This window comes from Embiotoca jacksoni, unplaced genomic scaffold, assembly GCF_022577435.1.
Source record: "Embiotoca jacksoni isolate LCO1_2020_lvr unplaced genomic scaffold, fEmbJac1.0.p SCAF_25, whole genome shotgun sequence".
NCBI classification, from domain to species: domain Eukaryota; kingdom Metazoa; phylum Chordata; class Actinopteri; family Embiotocidae; genus Embiotoca; species Embiotoca jacksoni.
The window spans coordinates 5,982,369-6,009,187 of NW_027185376.1; the positions used below are offsets into that span (position 1 = coordinate 5,982,369).

Consider the following 26,819-nt stretch of genomic DNA (forward strand, 5'->3'; position numbering starts at 1 on the left):
TTTTATCAGCGCCACACATCAGGGTTTGTCTTTGCACCGTGACACCGACAACTAAACTGACGTGACTCGCCTCCCCCGCACTGTCATGATACTACATGGCTTTTCAGTTAAGAGTCCATATTCCATTAAAAAGTGATATTTTCAAGTCTGTCAACTGCAATTTTAATAGCTCTGGGCGAAATGGACGGAAAATCGTATCTCAATGTTTTTAAGCTCAATGCCGAAACACGATATATATGTTGTTGTTTTTTTCTAAGTGGGCAAAATGTTCACTTGTAACACAAAGTCTCATAATGCAAAGACAGGGTTTTGTTCCCTGTTTGAAAATACACATCTGTTAAACATATAAATGAAAAATAATATAAAATAAATAACCTCAATAAGATAATAGGTTTATGTCTGCCTTCAGTTGCTTTCAACAATAACTGGAATTATGACTATGCTATCTTAATAACTATTATTATCATAATATAACATCCTAAGCTCAATTCCACTCCTGTGTTGGTTTATATGAATGTTGGCAAGATTGTTTTTTGCTTTTCTATATTCTCAAAGCCAAAATAGAGCACTTTTACTGGGGGCTGCAATTTTGCTTGTTTGTCGTTCTCCTATGAATGTTCTCAACTCGGAAGTGGGACGTTCCCAAATGGGAACTTTCTTAATTCCTAGCTGCCTGAACACACCAATAGACTCAGTAGCCAGAGCGAGCCAAGCCCGCGTAGCTTCTGCTCTCCCCTCCGAGCAGCTGAGGTTTGGCTGGGTGACCGTCCGAGGGAAACACAGCCCTGGGTAGAAGCCCACGATTCCACACCGACCTGAGAGATGCAAATACTGCCGTAGCATATGTACTGCTGAACTCTCTGTGAGTTTTATTCTGTGTAAATTGTACAAAAGCGCAAATGCCTGAAGCTTATAATGTGAATCTAGAGGAGGGGGGGAGGGGGGTCATATGGTAAAGGATGTGCACAGGTGAAGAAAATAATCATTCCTATAGAAGCTGATACATCCTGAATGTGACCAAAAGGCATACCCACCACCCCGAAACCTTTTATATTTTAGGAGAGAACAAAGTAAAATACTTGGAGGCAGCCCCCAGGATTCCAGGCAGAAACGCTCAGAGATTACATAACGACGGCTACTCCTTAAGAGCTATTTAAAAAGAAAAAAAAAAAAAAGGAGGGAAAAGTCTCTGAGCAAACACTTGCAAATGTGAGATGGAAATCTAACCCCTCTAAGAGTACATTAACTATTCATGTGGCATATTGGCAATCACATGCTTCTGTTTTCATGGTGTGCAAAGTCATTGTTCCAATAAAACACTGGACAAATATGCAAACAGGGTATTCTCATATGCATCCCACTGCAGTGCCATTTTTTCCTCTTTATTTATATTTCTACATCACAGTTTATAGCCTCTGCATCTTTTTTATTACCTATATTTAAATAAATTATTCTGCTAAAACAGATTTTTGCCATTACTTTCACATTTACAACACAGACTTTCAACAAACCAATGTAATTCTCTAAAAGGCAGCGTCCTTAACCACAAAAATGTTTTAAACATCTGGGACACCATGACTTGGTTGGCTTGAGTTGGTTAGATACAGTAGATGTGATTCCATGTCTGGTAAAACTTAAGAGGAGCGCAACTGTTTTTTGTTTTTAGCATCTGCTTAGATTGGACGACATATTTCAAGAACTCAGTCCTCAAATTAATATCAATATTACAACACAAAATAGTAGGTCTGTGATTATCTGAACATTCAGAAATATAACAACAGTTTTTGAATGAGACTGCCTTTGTAGTAATTCATTTATTTTAGCACATTAGGGAGTTTAATATGCATTGTGTCTTTCTGAGGTCAAAGTCACGATACCGCAGTTTCATGGCCTAGATACTTGCCCACGATCAAACTTCTTTTTATAGTGCTGAGTGCTCTTTAAGGAAAGGCTTTGCTGCCCATTCGTCACTGACAGCCAGAGTAGGAGATGAATCATTCTAATGTTGCTCTCACCCATACTGAAGAAACCCATAGTGCAATAATGTCAGTGGGAAGCAGACTACTGTGTGTGCCACTGTAAGCAGTGAAACTATAAATCCCGAAAAAGAAAAAAAAAAAAGGATATTGCTACATGGCCACAGGCCTGAAACGGGGAGGTAAAAGTATTAAGAAGTGATGCTTTCTCATCCTAATGATGTTGATGAGCCAGCTGAGCGTGCTTTTGTTTTACTGATTGCCTCTCTTCATGGGAAGAGAAACCAAACATGTCCAAGGTGTTATCGTTTTCTGAATGATTACCATGGGAACCCCCTTGACCTAACGAGCTAATGAGATCATGGGAAACATCTTTTAAGATAAAACCACCTGTCTCTTGCTGGGCTAGTGCTGTTTGGCTGGCTGCCTATGCATCCTGTAATTTGTGCTGATGACGGTCTGATGACCAAAGCTTTGACTTTTCTTTCTCTTTTTTTACAATGGTTTTGTTAAAAACTGATTCCCGTCTTGCTTTTAAAAATAATTTGTTTTTGTTTTTATTAAAATGTGGGCTTTTATTGTGATGGGATTAGATGGCAACAATGCAAAATTCCCAACAGGGAATAATATCAGACACAACATACTGAGGCCAAGAAAAATGCTGAGCAGTGAATCAATGGCTAATAAAAGAACATTTTCCCAACAAACATGGTGCTTATTGTGCCATTTGGTAACCAGAAAGTCAGTTTCTGTTTCGATAAACATAATGGTGATGAGTCCACTTCATGAAAATTAGATAACAGATAGTAAAACTAGCAGACGGGTTTTCCTATAAGGGTTATCAATGAAGGTACCTTTCCCAAAACAATAACACCACAGAAAAATCCTCACTAAAATAAGTGGACACCAGGTCATGTGGATTGTATCAAAGGTGCATGCATGAGAATATCAAAGAGGGAAAGTGTCGATAGTATTGACTCCTGAAGTCTTAATGGCAAGGCACGCCAGGTTTTACCCATTTATACTACTCTCTCCGAATCTTTAAAAGAGATACGACAATGTTTCAGAATGCAAATGGTGAACAAAGTAATTCAGTGTCGCAATGGCAGCTAAAAGTTGTTGGTGAAGCTGTTTCACTGTTGACTAGAAAAGCAGTGATGAAGTAGAATATAAAACAGTAACATGGCTCCGCCCAGCTAATGTTCACAGCTTCAGTCTTCGCTTTGATTGTAGTCTGGAAAGCCTGTTTGCGTAACGTTTGTCGAGGCCCTCTAAAGGGTGGACCAATCGGTGACCAGTGGGCGTGGCTACTGAAGTAGTAGTAATGGCGGTGGTGGTAGCGTTTCAGCACGTAATCATACGCTGTACCAGGCTATAGACATGTTTAGTTCTGCCATAAAGTTGGGCATTTTTTACTTGTGGGGTCGATTTGGAGCGAGCCTCAAGTGGCCAATCAATGAACTGCAGTTGTTGGCATTTTGTGTTGGCTAAGGGGTCTTCAGTTGTATATAGATTAACCCGAGGTCTACGCCCAATAGGTTGCAGCTACTGGAAACGATCCTCAATGCAGCGTAGCCAGACCCATGCATTCGTGCTGTGAATTTGTGTCTGGCATTACTGGACTGTATAAAAGTTGCAATCATAAAGATTTCTGTGTGATAACTTTGTTTGTCTTTGTCGCAAAAGAGGTAAAGAAGAATCACTTTGAGTGACCAGTTTTGTCAGAACTGTGAGGAAGTCATTTGGATTTCCTGCTTGCCTCCGTCTGGAGCAATCATGCTATCTGTTTCCTTTTACTTATTCCAAATGAATGACTGCTGCTCCTGCCAGGAATTCAAAGTACAATGTTTAGTGCACGTTTTAATGCTCAATGTGAGCAGTCAAGTTCCAGTTTGAGCACAGGCACACGTTCCTATCAGGGTAGCATATCTAAGAAATTAGATGACAAAAATTCAATGCATCAGTTATCTCCGTAAGCCGCACAATAACATCACACGGCTGCATTAGAAGCAGGGGATTATTTTACCTCGTCGCATCCTGGATTTAAAGGAAGATGGCATCGTTGACAAGGCTCATCAACACGTTCCTTTTCAAAGCTATAATTCTTACTTCAGTACAAAACCCTTATATTTTTATGTCCTGGTAGGCAGAGCGAGCCGGTGAATGACCACTTTTTTTGTTGCTATCTGGGAAGTGATTGTTCATGTCTGAAGGAAAGCATGATTCATCTTTTAAATGGCTCTTTGGCTGTGTTGTTGGAACAATGATCCACTGTGCTTATTCCTGTCTAGTCTACCAGTGATAGGAGTGAAAATAATACGGTCGCACTGAGCCGTTGCTGCATGGACCACGAATCCTCGATGCACATTGCCTGCTTTTATTTTTTTTTTAAAGATCGACCACAATCTCGAGAGCTTTACAAGCAAGGTCTTAATGAGTCGACGTCTTAATGGGTTTTGCAGGAGAGGCTTTCTGTTTAAACTTTGTAGTCTTCTATCTTCTTAGGTGGAATAATGAAATGACAGCATCGGGGGTTTCTCAGACTTTAAAAATCTCCCTCAGAGCACCAGAAGACCGTAAACACTGATCTTCATTATGGATCGGCGTTTCTAGCAAACTTACGCAAAACAAAAAAAAATTGATCGAAACTATTGGATTGAGGGACGTTGTTTGCGCTGCACGTCCAACATCGAACTTATCTCGTCTGGCCATCGATTATTGATCAGTGGATGGAACCGCCTGCTCAATGCTTCACTCTAATGCCGGTGCTTAGCTGTGGCAGACTTGTATGCTAGCTGTACCTGCAGAGTTCGACTGCACTTCATCTTTATTTATTTTTTAAGGAGTTCAACACAAAACGTTTTGACGGACGTAGTCGTCGTCGCATCTAATCTCGTTGCGACACAGTTATACCTGGTAGCAACTTGATCTTCCTCTCTTTATGTTGTTTAATGGTGACTGGTATACAGCTTTTAGATGCATTGCCGCCACCTTCTGACGGGAGAAACACATTACAACCAGACAGCAATAACAAAAAAAAAAACGGGATTTAAGGAAGTCGAGCTTACTATTTTCTTTTTTACTTCTATTATAACGACTATCTAATATTACAAAATCGTGTCCCATCACTAGTCAACATGTCTCAAATTGGTGGAGTGTGTTTGAGTGTGTATTTCATGCTTCGATGGTCAAGTAGGCATACTTTTCAGAAATGGTTAGATAATTGCCTGTCTGCCAGACAATAGTTGTCCAGCAGACTTTTCTGTGACTAGCAGTTCCAATGTGTAAACAAAAATTGGACTTATTGGCATTTTGTGGATCAACAATTTACTGCCATGCAGAGCAAATATACGTCATGTAAGATGTCTACTCTGCTGCAGACGCATCTTGGTGAGTGACTGATACTGGCATAATTGTTCACACTTCAGTTGATACAAGACTTCGGGGTAATGTGTGTGTAACTGGTAGCCTTTTGCATATCTCACATTATCTGCATCATACATGATGTGATACTCTGACACTGAGGGCTGATTGTAGATGAGACAGGCATTTATTTGAAGTGCTGTCCTCAATGACCTAAAAAAAGAAATGGTGCAATTAGCTCTGGGTCCATTTCAAGCAAGAAAACATTCATGAGGCCATAAAAACAGTCATTATTACATCAACTGAGTGTTGGCATAAAGGAGAGGTGAGGCCACTGTGTCAGTGTGCAGTTCATCTTGGATTACTAGCAGGCGAGTGGTGACAGGCCTGGTAATAATCCCAGCCTGCAAGTCACTAGGGGAGCAAAACCATCCCATGGTGTGATATTTGTGTGTGTGTGTGTGTGTGTGTGTGTGTGTGTGGGGGGGGTGGCTGGGGTGGGCGGGGGTCTGTTTTAGCACATCCATTTATATTTCGCTGTAGAGCTGAGACGATCATTCAAGTAACTGATTTTCCAGCAAATGAGTCAATCAGGATTTCAACAATTTAAATACTTAAAGCCATTTTTATCAAGTAAAAACAGCTATTTGAGATTTGTTTTAATTTTCAGTTTGATTAACTTCGTATCGTTGTAAGTGTAATGTTCTCTTTCTTGATCTGTGTTTTGGTCAAACTGAGTAATTTCAAGGGTCCTCTCTATTGGTCCCACTATCACCTGATTGGCTCGTGTCATCAAAAACAGATTTAGCTAATACAAGGAAAGAAACATCTGTTGCAGCCTCATTTTAGTGTTCATATCTTCCTGCTCTACAGCTTTTTTTGTTGTTGTTGTTTTACTCACTGTGCAGATGATGGCCTATGTTTTCCATACAGCAAGCTGTCATTGTTATTCCAGACTTCTCCCACCACCAGTTTGACACGAGCAGTTGACCAGCACATCCTAACTCCCCCACCTTCTCAGTCAGCTGCCTCATTTTGCTCTAATAACATGCGTGGAAACAACGACAAACTGACTCTGATGTTTTTGGTAGTCGTGGTGATGATTGATTCAAAGTTCAAGTCAGTGATTGTGTGGTACTCCTGTAACATCCTGTGACAAATGTGAGAAAAGTGGTTGATAATTGCACAGACAGGTGAGACTGACATCGTGGGAGGGCGATGGGGGGTTGGGGTGGGGAGTGTGTGTGTTCAGCAGAGGGCCTTCGAAGGCTGATGTCTTCATCGCATGACATGCAAGCCTTACAGTGCAGTACGTGCTGCAGTTTCCAGAATAAAATCCTGATGTTCATTTTGCTGCTGTATTCAACAGGTTTGGTGACTGATTAATTATTCATGTCATATCAAGCACAATTCTACTTTTTGCTGTAAGATTCCCAATCATGAAGATTTGGGGATTTTGTTTTGTATTATTTTATATTCTTTTAGATGCACATTGAAACATTGTTGTGGACATTTCTTTGTTCATCTTGCATACATATAGACTAAATAATTGACCAATGATCTGAGAAGTAGTTGACAGATTCACTATCAATGTAAATAATGTATTGTGGCTTTGGTCCAAATGGTTAAATAAGACCATGGCTGCAATACAAACCACTACAAATATCCCCAGGCTCCAATTACAGAACAAAAATACAATCAAACCTCTCCCTCCGCACAGTATTTCCACTCATACATGTCTCTTAAGTAGGATATCATGTCGTCTGCATCAGTGTCAGGGCTCATACAGCGTAGCAGCCGAATGGTTCCTACAATGAAGCCATTCTGTAAACTACTGAACTGTAAAGGAAACATCATCATCCCCTGCTTTTTTTTTTTTTTTTTTTCTTTCACGCTGTCGCTTAAAATTTGAGCAAACGTAACAGCCTGGCATCTTTTATTTTTCCACAAACATTTGCAAACACAACCAGAAAAGGTGAGCACCTTTTAAAAAAAAAAAGATGCAACGCTATAAGATTGGCAGACATACAGTTCTGCCTGCCTGCTCTCACGAGATGCCAATCAATGCAACATTAACAGGGATTACTAAGAAGCTGGTAACTGCCTCACGTATCTTTCCACACACACACACACACACACACACACACACACACACACACACACACACACACACGCACACACACACACACACGACTGTCAAAGGATTGTAGAGAATTCAGATGTGGCATTCTATCCCAAAACGCGCCTTTATTTTTCCTTCCTCCCTCAACACACACACACACACACATACAGAGAGAGAGAGAGAGAGAGAGAGAGAGAGAGAGAGAGAGAGAGAGAGAGAGAGATGGAGGTCTGGTGCAGAGAGAGACTTATGGAGAGGCTGCAGTCAATGAGTGGACTCCTGTTTCCTGCAGTGCGCGTAAATTTCAGTCTGGGTACACTGGTGCGGTGCGCATCAGAGGGATCGGGTAGCCTTCAACTCCCACTCTGTTAATGCAGCCTGTCTATCATTCATAACTCCACCGGGGCGCTGTGTGCAACATCACCCCAGGAGAAAGCCCCGAGGCGCGCGGCAGCAAATACACTCATTATAGCCTAAAAATGACCGGTGCGCACTCTTCTACTCCCCCCCCCCCCTCTCTCTCTCCCCCCTTGTGTCCGTGTCTTTCTGCTTAGTACCCAATTTTTCGGGGCGCAACTGAAAATGCGAGCACAGTCAAACTCGCTGCTTTGAGGCGCGTGCTCACGCTCAAGACTCTTTTTTTTTTTTTTTTTTTTTTTTTTTTTAACCACTTCTCTCAAAGACAACACAGTAAATGCGGAGGCACACGCCTGCCACTGTCAGCGACGCGCACAGATGCCAGCGACAACTTGCAATAGGTCACACAAGATAACAGCCCCAAAAGCCAGACAAACTTCTTTCTCTCTCTTACCTGTCCGCGCGCGCCCCCTTCAACACACATGACAGCTGATTAACGGCGGAAAAAGAAAAAAAAAAAAAAAAAAAAAAAAGGTGCAACGAGTCAGAGTTTGTTCCGCATTTTCTCCTTGTCCTGCGTCTCTTTCAGTTTCCTCCCGCAACCCCTGTCATCCTCTCCAGGGCAAAGCTCCACTGCGCGGCTCGTGGAGAGCCGATACTCTCCCTTCCTCCTTCCCGTGTGTGCGCGTGTGTGTGTGTGCGTGCGTGTGTGTGTGTGTGTGTGCGAGCAAGTGGACGGGCGAGCCGAGCCAGTGCGTGTGTGCGCATCTCTCCGCCGAATCATCCTCCAATCGTGCCCGACTACTGCGGCGGCTCAAGCCGAAGTAGGCGCCCGATTGGTCGGTTTTCGGATCCATCCTCGGCTCTCAGGCTCGGGTCGGCCTCCCCGTGCTCCCCCCTCCTCCCCTACCTGTCTCCATTATCGCCCTCTCTCCTCTCCTCCTGTCTTTCTCTGTTAACACGTGATTATATAAGATAGTGATCAGGAAGCGATACGTTATCCCATTCTCATTTTCCTACACACACACACACACACACACACACACACACACACACACACACACACACACACACACACACACACACACAGCCAGGGTGTCTCAGCAGAATAGAGCATTAACAATATAGAAAACAGCATTGCAAGAGAGAGATGTGCTTTGAAACAGAAAAGAGGGGGGATTTACAATTTGGTTTAAAAAAGTTCCTGGTGGTTCCCTCTTTTTCTAAATATCATTGTGTGATCATTTCCTTGTGGAATTGGTATAATAAAATTCCTTCAACAAAATTGTATCGGAACCAAAGTGTACATTTTCATTTATTTATTTTTTTTTTTTTTCATTTAAAACTGGAGTTTCATTTTAAAAGCACCAGAGACTGCCGATCAAATTCCAGGCAGCAAATCACTCTGATGTTCAGAACTGTGATGATACAGACTGTTATTAATACAGATTTTTTTTTTCTCTCTTTAATTGTTTATATTTAAAGCTCTTTCCCAAACGGTTTTGTTTTGCTGCTACTCCCTTTGGCTCTCGATGTCTGAGGTATCATTTTGGAAAACAGCCATTTTATGAAAAAAATAATAGCGTTTATGGGATTATTTGTGAGAATCAATTCATTATAACGCCAACACGGAACACAAACAGGAACAAAAAAACTTCACATATAAGTTAAAATGAAACAGAAATAAATTCATGCATGAGGGACAAAATAATTGGGCTGATTTGGCCTGTATCCTTCCCAATCCTACACCTATGAGGTTATAGCAGCGGCATCTGTTTTTGTTTTCCTTACAAAGATGCAAACCAGGCTGCTATTTCAAAATCTTTAAACCGAGTCAGACATAGAACAAAGAAGACTTAAAACATATTTCATAAAAACATGTTGTATCTTCTCGGGTTCGCCGGTTCAGATTTTGAAGTTACTAAGAGTTCAGTGTTACTTTCATCCCCTTGAATTTTAATACCACCATCAGCATAGCGCAGCTTCCAATTACTCTAGAGAGTTCAGAAGAGTTGTTAGAGTGAGGTCAACATCTAATGAGTGGAATTCAGGAAAAAAATAATCTGAGGATTCATACAGTTACATTTTCTTGTATAGCCTTGTGCTAGAAAAAAAAAAAAAAAAATGTGTAGCTTTCGATAGTACAAAAGAACAGTTTGCATACCATTTTTAGCTTTTGAGAGTTTTGAAGCTTATTTTCCAAATAATAACGGGATTATTTTCAGATGGACCAGAAAACTAATATGAAGGAGCAACTTTTGCTAGCCACACTGAAATAACTTGTAGAAAAAAAATGTATTCACTTCGCATTTCATGAGGGAAGTTGGATGGGAGTCTATAGAGCCGGAGGCTTTTTTTGGAGCCAACCTCCAGTGGCACTCGGTGGTATTGCAGCTAAAGGCACTGCCACACCGGCCTCATTTTTTAGACTAAGAAGCTACGTCCACTTTTATATCCAGTCTGAGGGTACAACGATATCCATGCTACCACTCCTGCTCATTTACATCTCTGGGTTCATTACATAGCCTCTGTTTCCCGGCAGCATATAGTGCATTGGTCAGTATAGCCACTTCGGTGAATAAGTAATGCATTTAATAAGGGATGGTGTTGGTTTTGAACCATGTTTTTATTGCTTTGCAGTGCTCTACGAAATATGAAGCTGTATCTGCAACCCTGCATCTACATAAAAAAAAAAACCAACAACACCTTCCTTCTCAAGTGTCTGCCCATTTTGTGTCACTGACAAGCTGCCACGCGGTCTGTTCCCCTGAGGCTTTTATGATGTTTGTCTGGCCATAATCTGACCAGGGATTGAATGTACAGACTCGTACTCACAGCATGGACAAAAACAGCACCATAGAATGTGAGAAAATCTTGTTTTGACATGTGAATAAAACTCTTAATGCCTTTTGAAAAAGCAAACTCTGAACAACATCCACTCCCGACCTGCTGTTGTTGTATTTTGTTGCCACATATCGCATCAGAAATGTGTCTGATGTTCAGTGTCTTGACATCTCAGTATGTGTGTTATCAAGGTGTTGATCATTAATGTTGATTCAAGGTCTTAAATCAATGCCGTAGTTAACAAACACAGAATAAAGGTTCTTTTGCTTTTCATGACTTCACACATCCCGTCGGACTTTCTAAAATCGATATCACTGTTTTGAGCTGTCGACACATAAAGTGCAACAAATAAACCACGACTGGATGATTATGATATCATCGCAGTAATGAAGTACAACAAAGTTTCCAGATGTAAACAATATCATGAAAACCTGATTGTAGCCGTAACACAATTTAATTGAATTAAACTTAACCATCCATTGTCCAATGTAGAGTAATCATTCAGAAAAACAAGAGCACACCACAACAAATACCCACCATATTTGATTGTTATCAGGTAGTTATCATCACACATCTGTTCCAAATATAAGGACCTGTTATTAGGTTCTGAAAGGTGTTATAACCCATTTCATTGATCTAAGGTTCAGTTTTGAGCAAACTGCTCCTCCTAGTTAGCCAAAAGGTTATCGGCTACTTATCGTGATCTCCAGTGTCCACATTAAATGACAGGAGCAGAAGGAAGAAGTCGAAGGGTGGTTGGATGGATCTAATAGAGGACGTTCACCCAGGAAACCGCCGTTTCTACATATGTTTAATTTACCTAACGTAAGTAACGTACACATTTCAATCTGAAGAATGGTATTTTTCCAAACCTTTTCAATTCGTTTTGGTGCCGTTCACCATGTGTTTAGTATTGTAAACATGATGACGAAGGTCCGGTACCTCTGTTGCTGTTACTGTCCAATGGTTACATACACCACGCCGCTGATTATGGCCTCCTGAACTTACCACTAGGTCTACTATGCCCCCTACTAGCTACTACTATGTGAACCACCAAGGAGTGCTTCGGTCTGTCTCTTCTTCACCTCAGTCTTTTGGTACACGCCACTTCCTAACTTGACAACACCCTTTTTCATCAGTTTCAAACGACTATCACCTTCTGCATCCTTTCTGCTCTGCTGCACTTCTTCCTGCTTTCAAAGCCCAGTTACATCGGTTTGAAACTCTTTTTTATTTCTTTCGGCATGATGTTAGACATTTTCTGACTCTCACCTTTTCCTTTTCTCCCCACTTTTTGTTCTGTCTGTCTGTCAGTCAGTCAGTCAGTCAGTCAGTGATTCTCTTTCTACTACTCTCTACTACCACATCACTCAGGTACCCTTGGGCCAGCTGTTGAGTCGGCCTGTGAATTCAGCCACGCTTTTGCTCTCTCTGGATCCAAAGGGAAACTTAATGAATAATGAACACAGCGGTGAAATGGGCGAGTGGGGGGTGGATGTGGATGAGCACGAGAGAGAGAGAGAGAGAGAGAGAGCGAGAGAGGTCCTTCAGGACTAGGACACGATGAAGAGATTGAGGGGAGGGCAACTTGTTAGTGTTCACCCATCAATTAGGCCACGGAGGAGACATGAAGAGAATGGAGGCTGATGCATCATGGACAGGGTCGGGTGGGTGGGTGGTGGTGGAGGGAGGGGGGAGGGGGGGGGGCTGAACAAACTAAAGAGTGTGCTTGTTGAGGAGACAGATTAGGCATCACAGACGAGGAGGCGAGCTGTGAGATGAGAGTACGAAGGAAGTGGACACGGAGAGACAGTGGGTCTCAAAGGCGTCAGCATCCTCCTCGGCAACACTGCCTCCAGCTTCATCTATCATCCAAGCCCAGTTCTCCCTGCCAACACAACTGTGTCTCTGGTCCACATCGAAAGTTGGCATACAGCTTCAAAAACACTCTAAAGTGGATGTGCTCAGTATATTAAACAAAGTAATGACTCTCCTTGAAACCGCAGACAGGTGTTTTCATGCCTAGCACAAAAAAAAAAAAAAAAAAAAACGTAAAAAAGAAACAGACTCACACTTTCCGATTCAGATTTTTTTTTTTTCTGTCACTGCCAGATGTTTAGGGCTGAATTTGATACTTCTTCGGGAATTCGTGCAGTATAAGTATCTCATTTACAACATAATGCTGGCGCCCTTTTTTAAGCATATCATCTAGTTTTCGCAGCTTCTTCAAATCACACCTGCTTCTTTTTTCTTTAAGATCACAGGAAGAAAATAGCTTTTAGTCTTTTTTTTTTTTAACTTTGTGAAAAATGTACACAATTACTAGAGGTGGATGTAAATGTGATCTTCTCCATCTCACAGCAATCAGTACCAATACAGAGACACGGTCTCCTAGAGATGATGTTTATACGCAGCTAAATGTGCAACCGAAGGCAAACTGATCTGATACACTTTCATTGACAGCATACTGTAAAGTTGTAGTCATATTTGTGTTCCTACAACATCCAGTCTGGCGAAACAATATTTACCTTTGACAACGACTGTATTATTAAACATTTTTATGGTTATGTTGAGGTACTCGCAGCTCTTGGTTATGGTTATAGTGAAAGATTGTGGTCTTATTTTATTGTATTAAAAAAGAAGCGACTGCTCGCTGCTGGGCCAACAGTCCCAACTTGGGATGTGTTGTTTCACTGTCAGTCAACTGGTGCCTTACTTATTTGAATTTCCGCTCTGCACTGAGCACTACTTGTTAAAAATATCTGCAGTGACATGAGGCACAAGTCACAAAGTTTTCTTTTGGTATTCAAACACAACCTTTCCTCCAACTTTAACCAAAGTGTTTCTGCGCCTAAACTCAACCTCAAAAAGGAGGCATGTGGTGTCGAAGTTCGGCACTTCACAACCACCATCCACCCCATCCATTTCCATTTAAATCTAATTTGAATTAATATAGGGCTACATAATCTTTCAATATTTTCAATATTCAATATCGCTCCACTTCTTCTGTTATATCTATTGCTTTGACTTTCCTTGATCGTCAGGGTGTCATCATGTTGATGTTAATTCTTCCAAGATTTGCAGTTCATGTAAAATACTATTGTAAAAATCTTTGATGGGATTGGCAGGGTTGGGCTGATAAAAAGCAAGCTGTATCCTCTCTGTGTGAGGAAACTCCATTCATCGTGGATCGCTCTCTAAACCACACTTGCCTGTGGTAACCAGCACTTAAGGTAGGTAGGTAGTTACTTTATTAATCCCCAAGGGGACATTTTTTTAAGTGATGGATAGACTGTTCATTTCCCAAACCTCACATAAAGGTATGAGGCTACAGCACCTTCATTATTCCGTTTAATACGGCACGTCAATAAGATCAAAGGTTCACCAGATATATCATACGCAAGCAGCGCATGAATAAACATGTACATGTCACAGCGGAAGCCTCCTGTGTAGATGCAACCTTGCGCTAACAGCTGGCGTCAGGCTGCATCACACTGAGCTCCATGTTACCAGACGCTAACACCTTGAAAAGGTGTTTGGCTTCTGTATTAAGAGGAGTTTGACACAGCTTGGTTAATGTAAAAAATTAAAACAAGTAAAGTGGATCTCACAAAAATGTGGGAAAGTGTAAACTTCAAGCAAAAATATATTTGCCAGGAATTAGTCGGCTATTATTCGAAGACAAACTCGCACCATAACTTCGGGCTCAACACACGCCGTCAAACTTTGAAAACCTCCACCTTTGACGAAGCTGATGGGAACCGCGTCTTAGCCTTTCACCTTTGAGATGAGGGCCGTTGTTCGGCCTCCATTTCTAACATTACTTATTGTCTGGTGATGAAGGTAGCCATAGACTGTTTTTCCTCTCAACTGACCGTGTTTCTAGCTGTGATGGACTTTTGATCTGCTAGCTTTACCTGGCACAGTTTGGCCTACACCTTTTGTTATTTTTTTTATTTTTTTGACAGTTGTAGTCGTTTTGAATGTTTTTTGCTGTTTGTACCGTAGCATCTAGCCCCACAGCGTCACATTATACCAGAGTCTCGGCGCGAATTGTTGTAGTGTCTTTTAACGATACTCTCAGATTACAATGTGCTCCACGGGCAAGTTTGCAAGTGATTAACTTGTATGGACATTGTTGTGGTGTACCAGATAGCCAGTGTTTTGGGTTTTTTGGGTCTTTTTTTGGTCTTTTTTTTAAATTGTGAAAGCCGGTTCTGTGGATAAGAGATATTTGGTCAATTAATCACAGCTAAGCAGAACTGAGGGATTATGCACTTGAGTGAATCTCATTTCAAGCTGCTGGTTCGGGTGGGTGTGTGCGCGGGGAACCGCTGTGGACACAGACAAATGGCAGAGGCAGCGGGCTTTGCTGGAGCCGGGAGACACATATCAGCCGGTTAATGACTGGGAATTTGTTTGCCACCCGCAACACGTCTAATTTATACATGGTTGACGAGCATCAAGGTTACGTTGTTGCCCCGCCATTAAAGATGCCCGTACTACTCGCCCCTCTGTGTAGAACACTGCAAGTGTTCTGTTACCCACGAGCACCGAGCCAGCCAAAACAAATTGCTGCCCAGGAATCAAAGAAATCGTTGTTTTTTGCTGCCGACTCTGAAAACGTATTGTTTCCCATTAGAATGCATCAAATGTCTCGCTGGAAGAATATGCTGCCTCTCAAAGGCTGCTGCGCCGTCTCATGCACAATAGTCTGTGCAGCAGTGAGGATATCTGCGGTTAATGTTGGAGAACATTTGCTGTAACTGAGGACACATGGATGTTGATGAAAATGTGATACGTTTTCAATGCACTATATAGCTTCTATCATTAAATGCATAAATGGAAATAGCTTTCTAACTAACGAAAATTGTTTTCTCCACAGTAATGGAAACACTTAGGGGTTTCACATTCATTAATTGTGAATTCACAATAGTCAAGAGTCAATCTGTTCTGTACATGGGTACGTTTACGTACGTTTACGTGCAGCTTATTTACATCCGGCTCACAGCACGCAATGGAAACTGACAGTAACTGCAAATCACATCTGACAGGAAATATTAGCTGTAAAGTGGAAATGCAACAACTGGAACAACTGACAAAAAAAAAATAATCTAAGAACAGAAAGAACTGGAAGAAGAAAAAAAAGTCAATCGTAAGACAGAACAGTCATCCACTTTCAAACCCATGATGTTTTGCACTTTCGCACCGAGAGGCACCATGTGGCTCAGCTCCATCGCTCTGAGTGATGACTTAACACAGGAAACGGTGTGAGCAAAGAGATGCTGTCAAGAGTTATAACTCCTAATGGAACGAGTGCACTCTGAAGAGATGGAGCGGCTGCTAATAAAAACAAAGACATACGACTAGAGAAGCGGGTCAAGACATTTATGTCAAATTATAGAAATGTTTCAAGTCTTTTAATTAATTGATTTAGTCCATCAATATAGCAACCGTATCTGAAAATAAATTGAATCAACATAAATAAATAAACATTTTGAAAGGTGCAATATGTAAGATTTAATATCACTTTGTACCTGAAGAGGCGATATTGAGTCACAGTATGATCAAAGCCGCGATTGGACCGGTTCGGTCTAATTTTGCAGTCAGTGGTTTTCTACGTCTTACACCTTGTCTACGTTTTTCGAAAGACCACAGTAGAAAAAAAAGCGCACATTAGCACCATTTGGAGAGTTTTTCGGCACGGTTCGTGTTGACATTAGCTTTGCCTTTGCGAGCACGTTTTTCAGGAATGAAAAATAGTGGCTAGTCTTAAAATCCTCGACGACTAAAGGCAAAGATTCATCATGATTCGTTTGTGTTTGAGACATTGCGTATTTTCTCGAGGCGTTGATTGCACTAAGCCATCGAGCCACAATACAGAGAGAAAAAGGAGACGTTGTCGGTTTACGTTGACCTTTATAATGCTCAGTGGTAAGTCAGGCCCCTGCTCTATTATTCCCATCTACCCATCTTAAGGCTTAACTGAGGGGTTATAAGGTCTCTCTGTAGGAAGCTCTGATTCTACCCCCCACAAAACTATTGTAACCTTGATAAGTGCGCCTTTAACCTTTAGAGAACAGCAGATATTCTTTGAATGCTCTCATCTATTCACTTCCTCCAACAGAAGGAAGATTTCAGACACTGCTGAGGTCCAGTCAACAGTACTTGTCCAGTCAACGGGGGCTGTTTCTGCCACTTGTCTGCACACTAAGGAACATGTAAATCATGTGCAAACTGCAGGAGTATATTAATTGGAGATGAGACGGTTCACAGTTTGCGTTTTGTATGACATATTGCATTTTCAAAACAGTGTCAGAAGAAGAGTTTTGTGTTTCTTTGTGTGGTATTTATCCCGTCTGAGAAATCCCACGATTTCTAGAAAACGCTTTAAAAGTCGTCTCTGTTGCTAGGGTCATGGCTAAGTGTTGGCCTACTGGCTGGAGTGGTGAACATTGCATGAATTACGTAAGAATCTGCTGACATAATTGATCTTTTTCCTGTTGTTAGTCATATGCCATGTATTGCCAAGGAAACGGAGATTACACAAACAAAATGCTTTAGTTCTCGTGTAATATTACTTTGAAAGTTGTATTTAAATATATATTCTACTGTAGTAGCAGTAGTATTACTATTTTTGCCTGAGGATGTAAATATTACATCTTTCACTGCTGCATTATGTGAACAGCCTGAAATGTAATTCTCCTTTGGAAAAACATTGGCAGTTGTGATGTTTTTCTTTTTTGGTACTCAAATTGAAAGGTCACATTGTTGTTTCTGTAACACGGTAACTCCCAACCTCGCCCATTGATTTGCTGAAAACATACCTATTTCAGTTACTGTCCAACAAGACAGAAATGTAGCTGGGAATGAATTATTTAACATTTCACATGGTGAGGTATACACCATTAGACATGCACTGTTGTGTGAAGCATGTTCATGGTGACACTGCAGCTGGACGACATGCTCTCGTGCACCGCAGCTTAAATGAGAGTGAATAATGGCGCATTTGCTGCCCTAATGATGAAATTATAACAGAATGCCACAAACTATACATGTTTCGCAAGTTAATGTTGGAAACTAGCCACCATTGTGCACTCCTGCCTCTGGCAGCGCCCCGAGGATCTCTGTCCTGCCATGCATAGAGATCTCATTTATAAACCCAGAGTAACCAATCAGGACTCACTCAAAGAGTTTTGCTTCTCACAGAGACGCAGCATGTGAAAAACTGAAGTCAAATTCTGGAAAGTTTCAGATGACAGTTGGTAATTGCATATTTGACAAAATGTCCAAAATACTTTTCACACATTTTCAGAAGATGAATGTGCTGATACAGGGGTTCAGTGACCCGACGATACGTTCTGGGATAGAGATTAGAGATCATGTTTCCAGTCAGATTGCTATCACGGTCATAGTTTATATCAAACATGATGAAGCACATTTGTATGCACTGCTTAATCTGCAGGATTAGCCATGACTTGTTCAGTTAAATGTCCAGTAAATGTGTTGTTATACATATTATGACCAAAACTGTCATCGTCATTCAGTACCATTGAAACAGTTTCCAGGAAGGAGGCAGGAGTTAGAAGAACAGGTCGAACTACCCTACTATTTCAAATTGCATGCTAATTAGTATACAGTGAGGTTTGCAGCATATCCAGTAGAACCTATAAAAACCTGTGTTACTCTGCAGGATAACTGACATAAAGAAGATGGGTCTCATTTGGCAGGATATTTAGTGTTGTCGTTATTTGAGGAACGACGGAATTGGACAAAGTTGTTTGTACAAAGAACTCGAGGGATTGTGTTGTTTACTGGGCTGCGATTTCCAAGGAAAGTGATCCGTCTGTTTGGCCTCTGAAATGATCCACTTTACTCCACTTAATTAATCCTTTAATACAAGGAAGACAAAGTTAAAGTATTTGATCATATCTGACAGCTCCAAATAACAAGAAAATACCCCTCTAAATTTAAATACTATCAATAATAGTGTTCTTGTTTATGGTTGTATAGTGTCAGCTGCTTGTGACTCACTTTGCCATCTGAATCATTGATGTGATCAATACTTGGTCCGTGTTGCTGCAGTCGTGGATGAAATCCAAGTCGAAACTTTAATATGGGGGCAGGCATGGCGACCACAAGACACTGAATCATCCATAATAATAGCTGGATGAGAGACTGCATGGCGAACGCTGGTTAACAACTGAAGCATTGAAGGAGGATGCTGCAGAAGAAGTTAGGGCTGAAAAACATCGGCACTATTATCGGCCGTCTCATGAGGACGTTGACCCAAAATATGAAATGAATCTCTGACTACGTGACTCCACGTTGTTGAAATGTAGCTGCATGTGGATAGAATAACTCGGCTTTAGCTGCTTTTCCTGATGGTGCATTTCTTTAACGAATCTTAAGCTAAAGAGAAAGACGATGGATATAATTTCGCGCGATGATGGCGGCGGATTCTTAGTGCGAGTGTGGTACTGACACCCACTAATGAACATGTGACATCCTCATATTTACACAATCTCTTTGTTCTGCAGCTACCCTTATAAAGTATGTACTGTTCCATGCAGTATGTATACAGTTGAAACTTCATCATAAAAATACGCCTTGAAGTTTGACCCTCATATCTGTCGCTATCTGCAGCGCCTTTTAATGCCTCTTTTATTCCTCTTCTCCTTCAGTTTTCTTCACTGCGGTTATAGTCTAGAAACCATGTTTGCATTAATGTTTGCTCAGACACTCTGAAGAGCCGACCAATCAATGACCAGTGTCATTTTCTAAGTGTGAAGCTGGAGTCAAGGTCTTTTTTTTGTTCTAAACACAGGTGCAGTGGTGGAAGAGTTTCAGCGATTATGATCTCCAATAGTTTTGAAATGAAAACTACTTGTTTGACACGCCTACATTTTAAGTATTTATTGCAACAATATGTTTGTTTTTTTTAGTTTGATGGCGTGGCTTTGATTATGATGGTCTGGATTAAATCTGAGCAAGCTTGACAGACTTACCAAATCCTCAATGTTTATAAGGACTACCGATGGGTGAGAGTCCGATTGTAAATATATACTGTAAATGTATATCTGCTTCTGTAAGTCAGTCAGTGGGTGTATCATTATCCATGAGTGATCTTACAAGTTTCTTTGGAAGTTAATATTGGGTTACTGTGATTATCCTGGAGTATCTCTTCAACACAGCAGCTCAATGCCCTTTTATTTAACTATTTTATTTGCGTAACTTTAAAAAAAAAAAAATTACAAACAGATAAGCTCTGTATTTACACACTGCATTTGTGAAAATGGTGTTTACAATATTAAATTAGGACATCATAAGTCTGACTTAAGATGCATGCTAAGTATCTGCCACACCTGGTTGAAATCCAACAAAGGACCAATGTTCACCTTCTTCTCTCCCCTCATTTCCCATCTACTCTTATATCTGCTGCTATATCAACTAAAAGTGAAATGGCTCAGTATAATTAGTCAATTGTATATCGTACTATATTTCATGTTCCTGATTTTATAATAGATCATAAGTGTTTGGAAAGAGGGCACTGTCCAAGACCCTGAAAATGTCACCCCACATCTTTCAGACTTTTAGTTGGAAGGAAAAAAGATATTCTGGGACCTTTGTGGAAAAAAAGGTCCAGCAATATTTATGGATGGACTTTGTAGAAAGCCATGGGTCAAAACGTTTCACTCCGGGAGACAGGGTTTGCTTTATAAGTTTTGCAGGTTCAGCGTTAGACTATTTTTTAACCCTTAACTCTGCCTGATGGATGTATAAACTCAGTGAGTTACATGTTATATTGTAGCTAACATTACTGAGAAGTCTTTATCTGTTATTCAAACAAGGTATATTACAGAAATTGGGGTGTTAACTCGCCATGCTGCTTCTCAGTGGAATCATTATTGTCCGAAAAAAACCCAACTATATTTCCTTGCTCAATATGCACTTTGAAGCTTTTCGTGGGTTTTGGGTGAAACAGATATCGTGAAAGTAATATTTTGTGACATGAAATTGCAATCTTTTCATATAATTGCATCATTACATGGAGAATTGTATTATTCAAGGGACAAATTAGAATAATGTCCTTTAAGAGCTTCAGTCCCAGCTCAGCCTCTGTCTCAGCTTGTGTCCCATTCACAGCACAAAAGCTATAGTAACGCTAATAGGCCCGAGGATCATTTTCAATATCTTTTACACCCTCTCAGATGGTTAAACACACTTAGTTCAAAGGCACCACCGGCGTGGATACAAGTCCCATTTTTTTTGTAGTGGCTTTAAGAGCTTCGCTCTCATTATGCTGAGTCAAGAGCATTTGATAAAAACATGAAGTGACAAGCGTGTTTTCTACAGCAACACCCCCTAAATGTCTGAGAGGGATTTGCTGCAGACGAGACGAGCTGAGAGGTGCCCGAAGCCTGAACCAAAAACTGTTCGGTGGAAATCAACACTGTCAGCTGTCATTCACATGAAGAGGGGGCCGTGTAGAGACACCTGCGTCACTCAAACCGACTTAACACCCCCGAGAAGAGGTCGCAGACAGGAGACGGTGACAGATAATCTAATGTATAGATGAGAGTTTTAGTTACACGAATTCTGTACCCTTTAAAGTTAAATCCTTTGGAGCCAAAATGTTTGTGTTTAGTTCATGTAAGACTGAAGTCAAATTAAAAAACAAAGCATGAATAGGAAAATTAATATTATAGAGACCAACAGTCCTATTACTAATTAAAGAAATTCCAATAATACATTCACAGGGGAGATTACTGTTTGACCCGTGGCTGCCAGGTTATGAATAAAATAAAACAAAATAAGTCATGCCAATTTATATTCTAATTCATGTTTCTTATAAAGTTTCCTGCTTTCAGATTTGTTGAACAACAAGCTTAAGTAATTAGATTATTTCCACCAACTGAGCAGCTCTGCCTCTATGAAATCTCATATTAATCCAAGCTGCCTCATTTGGCACATCCTTGTACAAACTCAAGCTATTTTATTATCCCACTGAAAGAACTTCATCCTCTTTGGTTGCTACTTCACCTTTTATTCAGCACCTGGCAAGGATAGAGTGCATTAATACTCCTGACCCTGAGCAGGAAAGAGCAGTAAAGAGAATGGATAGATGCAGTTTAGAAGCGTCACAGTGTATTTACCACTGCAAAAGTTTTGGCTCACATAAGTAAGCTGCATCATTTTATGGTCACAACAACAATTCAGAAAAAAAGCTTCTAGAAACAGAAAGCAACAGGAACAACAAATGGGAAATTCAAATTATTTACTCATTAACCCAACATATTGATTCTCTCTTGGTGTGAGCACCCGTGTGCCTCGCTATGAACGCGGGTGAACAATAACCACAGGCTTTTTGCTTTTTAGTTACAACTTATCATTGGACAGCTATCATTGGTGTTTTTTTTTTTTTTTTTAAGGGCTAAAAAATGGCCCTAAATCAAATAGAAAAAAAATATATAATGAGCGTGAGATTAATACTGGATGAAAGGCTCCGATGTCAGAAAAAAAAAAAAAAAATACTGGTGATATTCAGTGATCACCATCTGACAACAAACACCAGTCACAAGTCGTCCTCTGACAGTTTTACAGAGCAGTTTGTGTGTTTGTTGAAACAGAATCACAATCAACTGTTTTCTGTCAGAATGTTAAACTAATTGAAGCTTTGCTGACTCTAGATATCTAACAGTCAACTCCAGTTTCATTCATGACATGTAATTCATATTTCAAGTAGAGTTTCCGGTGATGGTATAGTTGCATTTTGAGCAAAAAAAAAACCGACATCGACCATGATAATAAAAAATTAAAAAACGGATTGCTTTTTAAACCAGGCATTGTTTAAATCCACGCTGTAACTACAGAGAGAGAATCCTTTTTGTTCTTCACTCAAGGCTGTTTTGGAACAACACACCATCTTTTCCTTTGACAATAAGAATCCGTAATCTTTTAGCAACAAGATGCTCACCCACTGAGAAGTTGAGACGAATGTTTGCGAGTGTCTTGATCTGTATGCGGGTCCCGCTTCTGATCCGTTTCACCCACACACTGCGATCCATCGGGAGGCAGCGCTCATTACGCTCTATAACACCAAAGTAGACTAAATTCATGGAACATGTGTCACTTGAAATCAAGTGTTTGGCCGGCGCTTTAGCTGTGACTTTTTTTTTTTTTAAATAGCCTTAAGCTGTTATCAATATTAAGAAGAAAATAAATATTGTGTTATAAGAAAGTTTATTCTGGACTATATTTCCATGATGTTGGCCTGTAGGAGCACAAAATTCTCCTTGTGCAGTGAACCTATATTCATATGAACCTCAGGTCAGGAGCATTATACTAACTTAGCACATATCACACTGTGCACATGATCATCCATATATATATATATACATAAAATGTACTGTGCACTGAAACACTCTCTTTCCACAAACTGGGAAGGACACAGCAGAACATAGTTTCAGGATAACGTACTGTATGTAAACATTTGTTGTTTGTAATGCTCTCAGGTCGGATGATTAAGTCAGACACCTGTTTATGTACCCGTAAGTGATGAGAGCTCTAATTTGTGAGGGCGTAGCGTGTAATCTGCTTTGTTTCTCCACCAAGTTACAGCAAGAATTTACCACTCAAAAAATGTACACAGTTACTTTAAAGTCAAACACTGTCCAGGCAAAGATTAAAACTGGTTCACTAGCTGAAGCAAACAAAAAAGTAAAAGAAAACTAAAAAAAAAAAAGACTGTTTTTGTTCTGATGCAGCCCAACAAACAACTTCCACTGCTTATGGGAAAAAAAATCATTATCTAATGAGAGCAATGTTTGGGGAAGCTGAAAATAGCTCGATGAATATTTTAAAGCCACTCGCACCAGCAGCTATTTACTAAGAGCTAGTTAACAGTGCAGTTGAAGAAAAAGGAAAATGAACCAACGCCGTGGTGGGACGGCTGCCGGGTGGTGGGCAGTTAAAGGTGTTGTCACTTCTCAGCCTCTCATGTGGTTGATTTCCTCTGCACTAATCTTCGCGAGACAGATCTGGGATTAGAGAATCAGGAGAGTATCACAAGGTAATCCACCTTGTGTGTCTCGCTGACAGAGGTCAAGCATGTCAGCGTCTGCTGCTAAATATGGCCTCCAGCCGACGTGCTGCAGAATGGCAGCGAGAATCTGGATGGGGGTGGGGGGGAGTAAGTTTCTCACCTCCCCTTTACAAGCAGTGTTTGTAAATCAAGTCACTGAATTTGGACTTTTTTGGTTGGTCCACCATAGATTTGGGAATATCCTGAAACTGTACATAATCCAAACTTTTACATTTCCCGTTGACCCTTTTGGGAATTCCCAACATCTAAACAAAAGTGTTTTACTCAAATAGACTGTAAACATTTGACATGTAATTAATGCCAAATTCAGCTCTGGAAAACACGGGTGCAGATGTCACTCATCACTCTGTCGGAAAGATCAAGAATCCACATTATACCTGAGTAAATTATTTCCTCGTATTCTGAGAAATTCAGACCTCGAGACGTCACATTTACAAACTGGAGGCTCTCTACGGAGAGCAACCAGATCAAAATAGGCGTATTACAGTATCTTGATTGTGGACTCCCATGCCAGTTGCCTTGACACCCGGCCCCCCGATCAATACCACCCACCCATTGCAGCCCCACAGCGTTGCGATGCAACCCAAACACTGGGCAGTGTGCTGACATGAGGAGGCAGATGCCGCTACCTCCCGGGTTCCTTGAGCGGCTACTTTTTCAGACGTACAGCAGAAAACAAACAAACATGTTGGTTATTTGAAAATTGCTCATAAATTACTGACTTTATTACTAACAGTGAAAAAACTATACATAGAAAGGTAATTACACAATGTAAAAAAAAAACAACAACAACAACTACACAATAATCATTAAAACATTTCTTAAAAAGGGGTTATATTTGATAAAATTCTTAATTTAACATTAATTAGATTCATTATTTTTCTTGGAGAAAGTTTAACAAAAGTGAATGTGTAATTAAACGTGATAGATAATTCTATCACACTTTATCTGTGATGTGTCTTGTGGAAGAAAACTCTCGGTGCTCTAAATGGAGGTTAAATGCGCATTCCTTCAAGGCCACCAGCACCATCATCACAGTATAATTACATCATCCGGTAAACTTTGACTTAAATCAAAGGAAAGCTGTCTGGCCAACCTAAGAGGTCGTGAGAAAATCCCCATCTACTAGCTCCGAACTCCACACTTAGAAATTACATCCAAATTAGAGATTTGCGAAGTAATCACCAACCATTCCATCACGCTCAAGCCAAACAATGCCATGAGAGGTAGCTGCCGGGCAGAGTCATTTCTGAATCCAGTGTGCTAATAAAGCCTTTGCAATGCGAGGGAAACATCTTAATCTCTTACCTCATTAAACTGCATAATGCGCAATAAAATTCTCATTCCAGGCACAGAGGCAAAGAGTTTATACTTCAGAGTCCGGCGTTACTGCCAGTAGCAACGATGGTAAAAAAAATCCCACATGGCAAGCGTGTTGAGATGCTGCACACACATGTACGACCGTGCACTCTTACCTGGGCTTTACGTTAATAGCAGGATAATCCCTTGTTATCAATTTAAGTATATAAACGTATTATTGAATGGCCCACCTCACTTCTTAATAATTTAAGTTTTATATCTCGCTCTCTCTCTCGAGCAAGACCGGTTTTACTGATGAAGCAGGTAGGCTTGAAAAGGGGTGGCGAGGGTGTGCGAACATGTAATCTGCTGATGACAGGACGATCTCTGAAGATTTGGCTGCACTTTAATCAACAGCCTAATTAATACAAAAACATGCATGCATCATGAAAAATCATTGGCGAATGGAGGATGGCGCCATCAAACTAACTATATAAAATCACGGTTACATTTTAAACAGCAGATCATTCTTTTATCTCTGAATTTGATCAATGTAGTTTGGTGACAATGAGAAACCTGTTCGTTTATCTTTTGGATGTCTCTAACTTAATGCTTTGCAACATACCCAAATAGTATTAGATTGAAATGCCCTGGGCTCCATGACAATGTCAGAATGTATTTAATTTAATTTTACTTTTGTATCTTCTGTAATGGAAGGAGTTTGCCATCACATCAAACTGCCCTCCTGCACAATAACAATCCATCCTGAGATATGGAACCACTTGTCAGATATAATGCATTAGGACACAAACGGGCCATCTCATCGATCCAGTCCCAAGGGGGCTTTAAATTGTTCCACGACTACTATAACACTACGGCAGTAACAGCGAGGGAGGGAGAGAGAGAGAGAGAGAGAGAGAGAGAGAGAGTGTGTCAAGCTGAGAGAATTCCCCATCCTTATCAGTAAAACTCCCTTAAAATATCCCAGTGATGGTAATTAACAAGCTGGATTTTTGAATCTCAGAGAGACTGTTTCGGATACTCCAGACAGCCTTTGGTCCAGACGCCGTAGATTTTCCCTCCGCTCACACCGCCAACGCTCTCCCCGGGGCTTTGCCTGCTCCAGAAATTTCTGTAGGAATGCCTACGCTTCTGCTCTGTCAGTCCCGGTGATCTTCAGGAGGAATGGCCCTGAAGAGATAAGGCAGCCGGACAATGAGCATGTCCACCTGGAAAGGCGAGATGCTCCATCACAGGGCCCAGGGTTACTGAGGTGTCAGTAGCTCTCCCGGTCTACTACATTGAAGAAGTGCCATATTCTCAATGGTCCTTGGCAGATACAGAAATACCTCCTGGCACAGTTATTGCTGCTGACTGCACTGACTGCAATGTCTGATTTTTATACTAAGAGTCAGGGTCCCAAATTAAAGCTGGGTTAAGCAAGAATGTTACGCAACAAAGAGCAGTGTCATGATGTGCAGCACCTGAAAACAAGCCCAGCAGAGCAGCAGCGCTATGAACACAAAGTCTAGACATGCTGTTTATGGTCGCAACGCGTGATTTCTACTGGTAATGCAAGTAAAAGCAGGCAAAAACAGATGGAGGTTTGTCAATGTGTCACATCAAGAAGCTGCATCCATAAGGTGCTTTACATTTAATTAAAAATAAAAAACAAAGTCATGATGGCCAATCTGGAAGTGTTGCTGCAAAAGGAACCGTCCCACCTCCTAAAAACAAAAGTGCTGTGATTACC

General features: G+C 40.8%; 1 protein-coding gene across 2 annotated transcripts in view; it reads right to left on the bottom strand.

Moving 5' to 3' along the window:
* The window catches only part of LOC138204486 (cadherin-18), a 143,894-nt gene that overhangs the window by 71,789 nt on the left and 45,286 nt on the right, over positions 1-26,819 (bottom strand). Inside the window, exon 1 of one of the 2 annotated variants that reach the window (XM_069159792.1) lies at positions 8,273-8,548. The exons of the other annotated variant lie outside the window; for it this stretch is intronic. The gene's annotated coding sequence lies outside the window, so the exon portion shown is untranslated. Of the gene's footprint in view, positions 1-8,272; positions 8,549-26,819 lie in introns of those variants that run through there. 2 annotated transcript variants of the gene reach the window in all.